This window comes from Trachypithecus francoisi, unplaced genomic scaffold, assembly GCF_009764315.1.
Source record: "Trachypithecus francoisi isolate TF-2019V2 unplaced genomic scaffold, Tfra_2.0 Contig01554, whole genome shotgun sequence".
Classification (NCBI taxonomy): domain Eukaryota; kingdom Metazoa; phylum Chordata; class Mammalia; order Primates; family Cercopithecidae; genus Trachypithecus; species Trachypithecus francoisi.
In genome coordinates, this window is record NW_022681439.1 from 3,855,164 (window position 1) to 3,868,191 (window position 13,028).

Genomic DNA, 13,028 nt, shown 5'->3' on the forward strand with positions numbered 1-13,028 from the left:
GACCATCCTGGCTAACACGGTGAAACCCCGTCTCTACTAAAAAGTACAAAAAACTAGCCGGACGACGTGGTGGGCGCCTGTAGTCCCAGCTACTCAGAGGCTGAGGCAGGAGAATGGCATAAACCCGGGAGGCGGAGCTTGCAGTGAGCTGAGAACCGGCCACTGCACTCCAGCCTGGGCGACAGAGCAAGACTCCGTCTCAAAAAAATAAATAAATAAATAAATAAATAATAAATAAATAAATAAATAAACATAAGCTTCATCTCATGACCCAGCTCTCACATTTCTGAACATTCATCCACAAGAAATGAAAACTTATGTTCACAAAAAAACCTGTACACAATGGCTCTTAGCAGCTTCATTTGTAATAGCCAAGGACAGAAAACAACCAAAATGTCTTTCAGTAAGTAAATAGTTTAAAAACTGTGGTACATCCATGCCATGGGATACTACTCAATGATGAGAAGGAATGAGCTAATGATATTTGCAGCAACTTAGATGAATCTCAAAAACATTAGCAGGCTGGAAAAAAAAGCCAGCCTCAAAAGGTTACACACACTGTATAATTCTATTAATATAACGTTCTCAAAAATGACCAAATTATAGAGATGGAGAAATTGGTGTTTGCCAGGAATTAGGCATGCTGGGGAAAAGGGGAGTAGTGACTGCAGAGGCATAGCTCAAGGGAAGTTTTTGTAGTGATGGAATATTTCCACATGTTAATTGCAGTCATGGTTCCATGCATCTACATACGGTAAAATGACATGGAACTTAGCACAGGCATTGCAGCAATGTCAAATTCCTGGTTTGGGTATTGTACTATAATCACATAAGACATAATAATTGGGAAAAATTGGATGAAGTGTGTACGAAATGTGTCCACACTATTTTTGCATCTTCTTGTAAATCTAAAATTATTTCATAATTTTTAGTCCCAGCACTTTGGGAGGCCTACGCAGGCGGATCACCTGAGGTCAGGAGTTTGAGACCAGCCTGGCCAACATGGCGAAACCCTATCTCTACTAAAAATACAAAAATTAGCTGGGAGTGGTGGTGCATGCCTGTAATCTCAGCTACTTGGGAGGCTGAGGCTGGAGTATTGCTTGAACCTGGGAGGCAGAAGTTGCAGTGAGCTGAGATCGTGCCACTGTACTCCAGTCTGGGCAACAGAGCAAGACTCCATCTCAAAACATAAAAACCAAAATTATTTCAAAATAAAAAGTTTATATATGTATGTATGCATATACACATACGAATCATGGTGAATTAGCAGCCAAAACGCTTCCCTGTGAGTAAAGACTGAAGAGGAAAGAGCCTTTGTGCTGTAATGAGAGTCTTTTCCTCACATTTTGAAAGCACATATCTCTTTTAATGAAATACAGATGATGATTGGGATGAGAACAATGATGGCATCTTCTTCCTTTTACAACACATTTGTAGTGTCAAAGAAAAGCTTGATCACTTAGAATTTGACATAAATTTTTTGTCAAACCATAAGAGAGGAGATTTGGTTTATCCAATGCCACAGCTTACTTGTTCATACAGGACAATAAGTCAACAGAATGATGGATTATTCTGTGTTTGTGACCCTGTGTTAGTCAGTACTCTTTCAGTTGCAAGTGTCAAAAAATTCAAATTAGCTTAATAAAGACATGGCTCAATCTAGGCGTTCAAAATATGTAAGACCTGAAGACACATGTCCTACCAATTTTGGAACCCCAATAGACAAATGCCTTCTTCAACCATTGTGTCTTCAATCATTGTGGAAGACAGTGTGGTGATTCCTCAAAGACCTAAAAGCAGAAATACCATGTGACCCAACAATCCCATTACTGGGTATATATCCAAAAGAATATAAATCATTTATCATAAAGACACATACATGCCTATGTTGCTGCAGCACTATTCATAATAGCAAAGACATGGAATCAACCTAAATGCCCATCAATGGTAGACTGGATAAAGAAAATGTGGTACATATACACCACGGAATACTACGCAGCCATCTAAAAAGAATGAGATAGTGTGTTTTGCAGGAACATCAATGGAGCTGGAGGCCATTATCCTTAGCAAACTAACGCAGGAAGAGAAAACCAAATACTATATGTTCTCACTTAAAAGTGGGAGCTAAATGATGAGAACACATAGAAGGGAACAACACACACTAAGGCCTATCACAGGGTAAAGGGTGGGAGGAGGGAGAGGATAAGCGAAAATAACTAACGGGTACTAGGCTTAATACCTGGGTGACAAAATAATCTGTAAAACAAACCCCCATGACACAAATATACCTATATAACAAACCAGTACATGTACCCCTGAACTTTAAAGTTAATTTTTTTAAGTTTTATTTTTAATTCATACACAATAATTACACATATTTATGGGGATAAAATACAATGTTTAGATACATGTATATATTACATAATAATCAAATCAGAGTAATTAGCATATCCATCACCTTAAACATTTATCATTTCTTTGTGGTGAGAACAATGTCCAGTCTTCTAGCTATTCTGAAATATGCATTGTTGTGAACTATAGTCACCTATTGTGCAGCGGAACACCAGACTACTTCCTCCTGTCTTACTGAAACTTTGTACCAGTTGACCAACTTCTCCTTATCCCCCTTCCACCCTCGCCTGCCTGCCTCCGGCGACCACCATACTATTCTCTACTTCTATGATCTCAGCTATTTTAGATTCCACACATAAGTGAGCTTGTGCAGTATTTGCCTTTCTGTATCTGGCTTATTTCACTTAGTGTAATGTCTTCCAGCTTCCTCCATGTTGCCACAAATGAGAGAATTTCTTTCTTTTTGTGGCTGAATAGTCTCCCATTGTGTATACGTGCCACATTTTCTTTATTCATCTGTTAATGGACACTTGGGTTGATTCCACATCTTCACTATTGTGAAAAGTGTGGCAATAAACATGGCAGTGCAGATGTCATTTCTACTTACTGATTTCCTTTTCTTTCCCACTACTCAGTAGTGAGATTACCAGATTACATAGGTAATTCTAGTTTTAAATATTTTTTGAAACCTCTATACTGTTTTCTTAGTGGCAGTACTAATTTACATTCCCATCAACAGTGTATAAGAGTTTCCCTTTCTCCACATCCTTGCCAACACTTGTTATCTTTTGTCTGTCTGACCACAGCCATTCTAAATGGAGTGAAGTGATATCTCATTGTCATTTTGAGTTGCATTTCCCTGATGATTACTGATATTGAGCATTTGTTCACATACCTGTTTGCTATTTTTGTATGCCTTCTTTTGAGAAATATTTATTTCATCTATTCAGTTATTTTGCTCACTTTTAAATCAGATTTTTTTGGTGTTGAATTATTTGAATTTCTGACATAGTCTAGATATTAACCCTTTGTCAGTTGTATAGTGTGCAAACATCTTCTCCCATTCTGTGAATTGTCTCTTCACTTTGCTGATTGTTTCCTTTGCTGTGCAGACTTTTTAGTTTGATGTAATTCCATGTGTCTATTTTTTGCTTTTGCTGCCTGTGCTTTTGAGATCTTATCCAAAAAATCCTTGCCCAGACCAATATCATGAAACATTTTCCCTCTGATTTCACAGTAGTTTCATAGTTTTGAGTCTAGTCTTCAAGTCTGTAATCCATTTTGAGTTGATTTTTGTATTTAGTAAGAGATAGAGGTCTAGTGTCATTCTTCTTCATGTAGCTATCCAATTTTTCCAGCACCACTTATTGAAGAAAATATCCTTTTCCCCATGTGTTTTCTTGGTCCCTTTGTTAAAAATCAGTTGGCTGCAGATGTATGAATTCATTTCTGGGCTTTCCGTTCTGTTCCATCTGTCTATGTGTCTGTTTTTATGCCAGTATCATGCTGTTTTGGTTACTATAGCTTTGTAGTGTATTTGGGAATCAAGTAGTGTGATGCCTTTACCTTTGTTCTTTTTACTTAATATTGCTTTGGTGATTCAGGGGTTTTGTTGTTGTTGTTGTTCCATGCAAATTTTAGAATTATTTTTGGACAGAGCTTTTTCATCATTAGCCCTGGCTAAAACATCTCAGGAAAATTCTCAGTGGATCCTCAAATTGGCCAAACTTGGGACACCTGTTGCACCTCAGCCACAGGGAGTGGATGTCCCATAGGAAAGAGGATCTGTCCCTTGAAGAAGGGATGAGAGAGGCCATATGATGGGACAAGCCCTTCAAGAAAACCCTCTTGGTCCTTAAAAATGAAATTACCAGATAGCCCTTGGCCCTATAGACCTTATATCCTTATGTCCCAAGAGGAGCCAGAAGATGAATGTAAATACGTAATTAATACATAAACACCAGAGATGGGAGATTGCAAATACGCACACACTCAACTTATGAAAAGACATTGATCTGACTCGAACATTAAAGGCTGAATAATGAAATGTTGAGCTGGTATCCCAAGTGACTGGAGGGTCTGGGATCAGATGAACCTGGTGCAGAGAGACTCCGAGGAGCAGGGTCAAAGAAGGGAAAGTATGAAAACATTCTCCTCGCACACACACAAGGTGGATGGGAGGATCAAATGAAGCAAGAGAAGAGAATGCTTTGTAAACTGCAACCTGCTACCCAAATTATTGTTGGTATTACTTAGCAAGGTGTGTCAGCTTAAGGGCAGGTATAATGAGTAGGTCAGAGTCAGTCTGGCACAGCAAAAACAAAATAATATTTTTTTGACATGAGGTTTGCTCTGCCAACCAAGATGGAGTGCAGTGGTGTGATCATAGCTCACTGTGACCTCAAACTCTTGGGCTCAAGTGATCCTCCTACCTCAGCCTTCTGAGTAGCTAGGACTATAGGTGTGTGCCATCATGCCCAGCTAATTTTTTTATTTTTTGTAGAGACAGGATCTCATTATGTTGCCCAGGCTGGTCTTGAAGTCCCGGGCTCAAGTGATCCTTCTACTCCGGCCTCCCAAAGTGCTGGGATTACAGGCTTGAGTCACTGTGCCTAGCCACAAGAATATGAGAGTGGAAGCCAGAAGACCTAAGTTCTAGGCTTTCTTGTAAAATTAGATAATAAGAGAGAATGCACACATAGGTCTTGGCACAGTGCCTGGTACTGGGAGAGCCCAAGAAATGGTGGTCATTGATCAAGACAGTCCTGGTTCACCAATGTCCCAGTTCAATGTCAATGTGTAGAAGCCAGAGGGAGGGAGTGTGGCTCAGTTGCAGATGTGGACCCAGTAAAGTGAGCCAGCGTGGAGCTGGGCCAGCCAAACTCCAAGGAGCACACTAACTGCAATACCTGGGATTTTACACAAGAAACTTCCAGTAAACATTTACTGAATCCAATCAAACTGCAGCCTCGGGGGATGAAAATGTTAAGATTTCAATACCGATGATGGTTGCATAACCTTGTGAGATACTAAAAACCACGGACTCATGCATTTTTAAAGGATATGTGAATTATATCTCATTTTGTAACAGTGGAAGCCTAACAGGCTGGAACAGAGAGCGTCGCTCGCTGCAGGATGGAAATGTGGAGTTCAGTCGGAACCTGGTCCATCGGGCCATTTGATTTCAAATTGTTCTCACTTCTGCCCATGCTGTGGGGACTTCAGGTAACTCCAGGGTCCCTTAGCTCTTCTGGAGACTCCAGTGTGAATAAAGTGCCACCCACCAGCAGTTCATCACTTAGGGCTTCCTAGTCCCGAGGGGATACTCTTTCCAGCAGTTCTGTCACCATGATGGGAGAAGCTGCCTGCTGAGCACTCCATAGCCCTGAGCTCCTGGGCCTGGAGCAGCCACAGCCGGCGAACACTCAGCAGGCAGCTGTCCACAGATTTGCTGCCCTAAACACAGGTCGGTCTCGGTGGCTAGAGCAGCGTCACCAGGCTGAATACAAGACTCCTTTTGCCCACAGCTGCTAATAATATTAGCAGTGGTAGTAATAGCTAATTGTTTTTAGTACCAGGCATCACACTAAGTGATTCTCATATGGTTATCGCATTTTAACCTTGGCAAGGACCCAATGAGATAAGTATTATTATTGCACTCACTTTACAGATTTGAAAACTGAGGATTAAAGATGTTCATTCATTTGCTACACTACAGGAAGAAATGTAATTTCTTTTTTTTTTTTTTTTTTTTTTGAGACGGAGTCTCGCTCTGTCGCCCAGGCTGGAGCGCAGTGGCCGGATCTCAGATCACTGCAAGCTCCGCCTCCCGGGTTTACGCCATTCTCCTGCCTCAGCCTCCCGAGTAGCTGGGACTACAGGCGCCCGCCACCGCGCCCGGCTAGTTTTTTTTTTTTGTATTTTTAGTAGAGACGGGGTTTCACCGTGTTAGCCAGGATGGTCTCGATCTCCTGACCTCGTGATCCGCCCGTCTCGGCCTCCCAAAGTGCTGGGATTACAGGCTTGAGCCACCGCGCCCGGCCAGAAATGTAATTTCTGCAGACTGTCTCTTAATCACATGCTGAACGTCAAACAGCTCAGAAAAAGGACAGTCCTCAGATGGGAAGTCGCAGTGGAAGAGCTGCCTGGGGACGGGGAAATGGCAGATGGTCAGAAGACCTTTGTTTTCTGCCTTCTGTAGTACTTTTGGGCAGGACGCAATGGCTCTTGCCTATAATCCCAGCAGTTTGGGAGGCCGAGAGGGAGGAGCTGCTTGAGGCCAGGAATTCAAGGCTTCAGTGAGCTATGATTGTGCCACTGCACTCCAGCCTGGGCAACAGAGAGAGACTGTCTCTAAACATAAAAAATAAAATACAGTACTTTCAAGTTAGTAATGAATATGTAACACGCTGATAAGAAAAAGCACTAATTTTGTGCACGTGCATGCACGCATGTGTGTGTACGTTTAAAGAACAGCGACAGCAGGCCTCAGAAACACTCCGAGGTGTTCCCCAGAAAGTCTCTCTCTGGCACTCTCCCTGCTCTGGATTCCAAGTGATTTTTGGAGTTCTGGCTGGTGTTATCAGCAGTCACATCATCCTCATCATCTCTGGTGGCCCCTCTGACTCAACAGGACAAGTGTGGGAGCACAGAGGCACACCAGCCTCTGCCCAGGACAAGGACACTCAGGAGTCACGGCAGGTGGCTTCACTCATGATGCCTGGGTTCCCTGGGCCTGTCTCCTGGCCCCCTTCTCCACTCTCCTGGGCAGTAGGGGCTGCTGGGCTTCGTTAGATTTTTCCCGGGGAGACACTCATGCTGACCTGCGCAGGCATAATACCCTGAGATAGGCCTCAGGACAATGGAGTTTTAGGTTCCCCAAAATATATAAAACCCCTGGAAAATCTGAAACCGTGGGGGACAAAAATGGGCTTCCTTTCACCTCACAAGAAACAATTCAGAAATATAGGGAGAAATAAAAATACCTGATGGTTCATTAACACTCCCATGATTCCTCTTATTTTTTAAATTTTGGAACACAAAAAAGTGTTCTCTAGGACTTGTATACTTTTCCTGGACATTGGTGGCCTCAATAATAATGCCGTGAGGTCCCCAGATTCTTGTAGGCACATGTGGAGGACAGAGGCAATGGGATGTCAGAGGCGAAGGTCAAACACAGGTGCTCTTGTTACCACAGCACTGGAAGTTATGCTTCCTAAGTTTTTAATAAAGAAGTGAGTGTTCTCTCTGCTCCACTGCAAGTCTCTAGGGAACTTCATGTTCCACCTTCTTCCTTACTGCACATCACTCTCTCCCAGAACTTCGGAGCAGGCAGGGCAATCTGCCCCAAATATGACTCCAACTGTGCTAAGAGGATGCTGCTACTCCCAGTTCCCTGCTACATAGACAGGATGATGGAGACCTCCTCTCCAAATTTTGGATCAAAACTCCATGAGAGGTGGAAAATGGTATGGCAATTCCTCGAAAAACTTGCACATAGACAGGTCCTTGTGAGCCGGCAAACCCCCTTCTAAGGGTATGCCCAGAAGAATTGAAAACAGCAACTAAAACAGACATTTGCACACCTATGTTTATGGCAGAATTAATCGCAGTAACCAAAAGGTGAAAACACCCCAAAGGCCCATCAACAGATGAATGCATAAACACAATACAGTCTTTGTGTGGCCCCTGCTACACCACAGATGAAGCTTGAGGACATGGTGCTAAGTGAAATAAACCAGCCACAAAGGAATACATACTGTATGATTCCATGTATAGGAGGTACCTAGAGGAGGCACATTCAGGGAGACAGAAAGTTGAATGGGGGTTGCCAGAGGTTAGGGGAAAGAGGGGAATGGAGAATTAGTGTCTAATAGGTGCAGGGTTTCTGTTTGGAAAGGTGAAAATGTTCCAGAGATGGAAGTGGTGATGGTTGTACAACAATGTGAATGTACCTAATACCATGGAACTGTACACTTAAAAACGGTTAAAGTGGGATCGGGCACAGTGGCTCACACCTGTAATCCCAGCACTTTGGGAGGCCGAGGAGGGCGGATCATGAGGTCAGGAGTTCAAGACCAGCCTGGCCAACATGGTGAAACCCCGTCTCTATTAAAAATACAAAAATTAGCTGGGGATGGTGGCACGTGCCTGTAATCCCAGCTACTCGAGAGGCTAAGGCAGGAGAATTGTTTGAACCGGGACCTGGGAGGCGGAGGTTGCAGTGAGCCAAGATCATACCACTACACTCCAGCCTGGGCTGCAGAGCAAGACGCCGTCTCAAAAAAAAAAAAAAAAAGAAAAGAAAAGAAAAAAAAAAAACACACACGGTTAAAGTGTCGGGAGGCTGAGGCAGGAGAACTGCTTGAAAGTGGGAGGCAGAAGAGGTTGCAGTGAGCAGACATCAGACCACTGCACTCCAACCTGGGTGACAAGAGCGAAACTCCGACTCGAATAAAACAACAGTTCAAGTGGCAAATTTTGTATTATGTGTTTTTTACCATAATAATCATAAGTAATAAAAATAATTCCATAAGGGAAGGCTACTCCCTTATGTGGGTGAACAAGGCTCCTCCCTGGTGAAAATGGCAGGGCCCCTGGAAAGACAAGGCCTGGCCCTGGCCTCTGCATCTGTGCCTTGTACTGTTGGGCTCATGCGTCAGGAATTTTAATGATCTGACACCACAGGGAGTTTTACACTAAAATCTTCCTGAGGCATAGTTTCTACGAGTCATTTGGCAGGGGAAGAGTATAAAGCCAGATAACAGTAATGGACACTTTATTCATCACTTGCAAAAATATTCAAAACCAAAAATTCTTGGAAGGGAAAAAATATTCATGTTTCCTTCATATTTTTCCTCTCTCTTCCCAGCCTGATTCACCTCTCTAGTTCTGTTTCCACCTGATGACCATACGTTTACTCTTTGATTTCTGGCAGTTCACTTACCTTTTCTGTTTCAGTTTCCTGGCCTATATTTGTTTGTTGTTGTTGTTGTTTGTTTGTTTGTTTTGAGATGGGGTCTCGCTCTGTCACCCAGGCTGAAGTGCAGTGGCATGATCTCAATCTCGACTCACTGCAACCTCCCCCTCTGGGGTTCAAGCTGTTCTCCTGCCTCAGCCACCTGAGTAGCTGGGATTACAGGCACCCGCCACCACACTTGGCTACTTTGTGTATTTTTAGTAGAGGCGGGGTTTCGTCATGTTGGCCAGGCTGGTCTCGAACTCTCGACCTCAAGTGATCTGCCTGCCTCAGCTTCTCAAAGCGCTGGAATTACAGGCATGAACCACCAAGCTCGATTTCCTGGCCTACATTTGGGAAAAAATATTAACTTGTCTGATTTCTCCCTACCTTGCAGAGATTGTTGTAAGGATCCTGGGAGACTGTGAACTGGGAAATATGTGAAAATAGAAAGGTATTGGGTTTCTTCCTTTCCTCCAAACTGCCTTTGGGAGATACCAACTCCCAACAGGGACAACTTCCCTAAATAAAACCAGGCATGAGAGCAGGGAATTCCACAGCAGACCTGTCAGGGGAGATCTGTTTGCCCAGTTCCTCAAATCACATGATAGCGGCAGCTCCCTGTGCCTTTCTGTGTTCCCAGTCCAGCAGTGCTGGGTCATTTGGGAAGCAGCAAAGTGTGGTGGTCAGCGGAGCTGCACACCCATGGCACGCAGAGAATGAGCTCCCCATCACCAAGAGTATTCAAGTAGAGTACGGATAATCGCCTTGGAGGGTATTCCTGATTTAAGCAGGAGCTTGGAATTCTGAGGTCTCTTCCTAGTCTAAGAAGCCATGGATTTCTTTAATTTGAAATTCAATACCCGCTCCATTTCTTTCTTGCTGTGACTTGACCACAGGCACATTCCTAACCTCTCCCAGCCGGTTACCTCATCTAGGTTAATAATATAGCATCTGCCTGCTTGACCCTATTGTAAGGAGCTCAGAAATGCTGTTATAGCAGTGCTTGCAAAAAGATTGTAATTTGTAATTGCATGCTAGGAGGAGTTGCACTGCTCTTACTATTATTTCCATGCCCAGAGGGCAATCACACAACAGAAGCAAATGTCACAAGCAGTCCTCCCTACCTCAATCTACAGGCAAGACTAGAGTCTTAGAGGAGTCTTGGGGTGCAGGAAGCACATACAGTGAACTGAGCATTTCTCCCTATGAACGGCGATTCCTCGGGTCCTTCTGAGTGACCTTCCAGAATCATCTCTGGAACCTTGTGAACATTGACTTTTTTAAAACTGTCCAGCCAGAACTTCATTCCCTAGCAGAATTTCCTTCCACTTTTACACACACACACCAAAAAAAAAAAAAAAAAAAAATGGCTTGCTGAATTAATGAACCACTTCTCTTATCTATTTTTCCTGTTATCTAATTCTGAGAAGGAAGCTGGGAGCTCAGAGGGAGCTGGGAGACAGCTCACAACGTCTCCCTCCCACCCGGCTCAGAACAGCCTGGATTCCCTGGGCAGACTTTGCCTCACACCAGGCCTTGAGCAGCCGCAGGGACGCCGCTCCCACCGCGGGTGAGTCCCCTCCTGGCCCTTTCGGTGACCCCTCTGCCGGGGGAGGCTGGGATGATGGGGAATGGAAGGCTTGGGGAGCTCTCCTTGCTCACCACAATCTCCAGCTGTGGGGAGAGGGAGGTGGGGGAGGGGAAGGCAAGGCTTCCCCAGCGTGGGGCGAGGCGGAGGCTGGGTAGAGGCTTTGAGGCCTTTGCGGGACAGGAAGGAAGGATGAGGCCCGGCCGCAGATGCCAGGCTTCCGTCCCACTGTCTTTCTGGGTCCCTCCTTCTTACAATTACGTGGCCTTTTAGTTTCTCTATTTCCTGATTCAGCTTCCCATTCCCACAACTGGGAAAGGAGAGGGGTGGCTGTTCTCTCAGGCAACACCTAAATCAATACATACACACCAGAAATGAAATGGATCTGCCCAGGTATGCCAGGACCATCTGGCCCCTGCCTCACCGAGCACACCCAAATGCCCTGGGGTCCCCCGCAGTCATGGTGTCCTCTCAAGAAAGCACTTGGAAAGTTCAGGCAAACCCTTCCTGGCCCATGTCAGAGCCAGCCTAGTTTGCTTTTGGGGTCAGAAAGTCTCCACGCTGTTTCCCGTCGGCTGGTTTCATTAGTTAGTAGCTAGGTCTCAGAGCCCTCAGGCTGGGATACTTTTCTTTGCCTATTCGCAGATCAAGGGTCCGCCAGGTTTGGTGCAGGGTTTAATTTTCGTTTATTCTGGAGCCAGACCTATGATGGGAAAGAGGGGTGGGGGTGGATCTTGCAGGTGGACCACAGGGATTGTATTTTTCTTCCCCAGGTCCACTGCATGCTTTGCAGAGCTTTTGGTTGTACTCTTTTGCATACAAGTCCAACTTACCTCTGCTTCCTATAAAGCCAAAGTCTGGACAAATGAGTCTTGAATCTTATTTGTAGCTGAGAAAAGGACTGAGTCAAAATAATAATAATAATAATAATAAATAGGAGTGGCAGCTTTGAGAAGGAGTGCAGCTTTGAGAAGGCACCGGTCAGTGTCATAATCAAGGCTCTGAGAGTTTGAAACCTACCAGGTTTCCTGTGCCTCCTCCACATGCTCGCAGGTTGAAAGCAGACAGTGGCATTTGTTCACTCTGTAGCCTCAGGAGGACCCAGCAAGGGCTCTTCTGGAATTGGGTAGGATTGAGGGCAAAGCCTCTCAGTCCTGGTGTACCTACTACAAATATTAGCTTTGCGAGGCAGAGAACAGAAAATTGTTCCCTTTGACTATCTTTCCATCTCCAGCAGCCCCGCCGGCTTCCAGGGGGTGAATTGAAAAGCTCTCACAAAACTTACACTCATCTGCGTTGCTTATCTTTCCCCTGCCCAACTCTCTGGCTTGCTTACCCTTGCTAATGTTTTCCCAGGGCTGATATTCCTGCTCTTCTGTACGCTGTCCAAAAATAAGGGAAATTGAAAGGGTTTTAGCTGGGAAAAGCAGGGACGGGCCAATCTGAGTTGAGGGAAAGCCGTTCTTATGTAAGGTTGCTAGAATCCTGTGATTTATCATCATAAAATTGGATTGGCTTTTTAAGTAGTAGTAGCAGTAGTTGTAGTATTTGTAGTACTAAGAAATGTTTTGTTTCTGCTGGTCTCATTTTGATAAATCAATCTAGAGTAAAGGATACGTGAAAGTCTCACTTTATGAACTTCTTTTTACAGAGTTCATTTTTAGTGACATAATCATTGCCACAGATTTCCTTTTTCTTCTAAGAATTTGTCTCTGAAAGTGATTTTGCATTCACAAGTTCGATTGGAGGAGAGCCTTAAAGACAATTTTGTGTGCTTAGTATTGAGGAAGTGTTTATAAATTACTCTTTCTCCCTGTTCTAGTCTCAAGCCTAATAAAATATCAATTTCAAATAGCTTTCTAATGTCTTGTTATATTTGCCAAGTGATTTATAGGACAGAAAATTAGAGTTTGCGTGTGTAAAGTTCAGAGATATTTTAGAGCTTGGAGCAGAGGAGAGGAGAGGTTTTAGGGTTAAATTCAAGTCATCAATCTCCAATTGTCTAAACACTGCACGAAGTGGAGATTCTAGGCAATTATCCGAATAATTGGGGGGGGCACTTTCCCCTGAATTATCTAGATAAAAGTGTGACACAGGAGAATGTCCGTGGCCCTGAAGGCCCTG

At 44.0% G+C, this 13,028-nt stretch overlaps 1 protein-coding gene across 1 annotated transcript in view; it reads left to right on the forward strand.

The window, feature by feature from the left end:
* The first annotated feature begins 10,772 nt into the window (after positions 1 to 10,772).
* The window catches only part of GATA4 (GATA binding protein 4), an 84,476-nt gene continuing 82,220 nt past the window's right edge, over positions 10,773 to 13,028 (forward strand). Inside the window, exon 1 of the mRNA XM_033177110.1 lies at positions 10,773 to 10,886. The gene's annotated coding sequence lies outside the window, so the exon portion shown is untranslated. The remainder of the gene's footprint in view (positions 10,887 to 13,028) is intronic.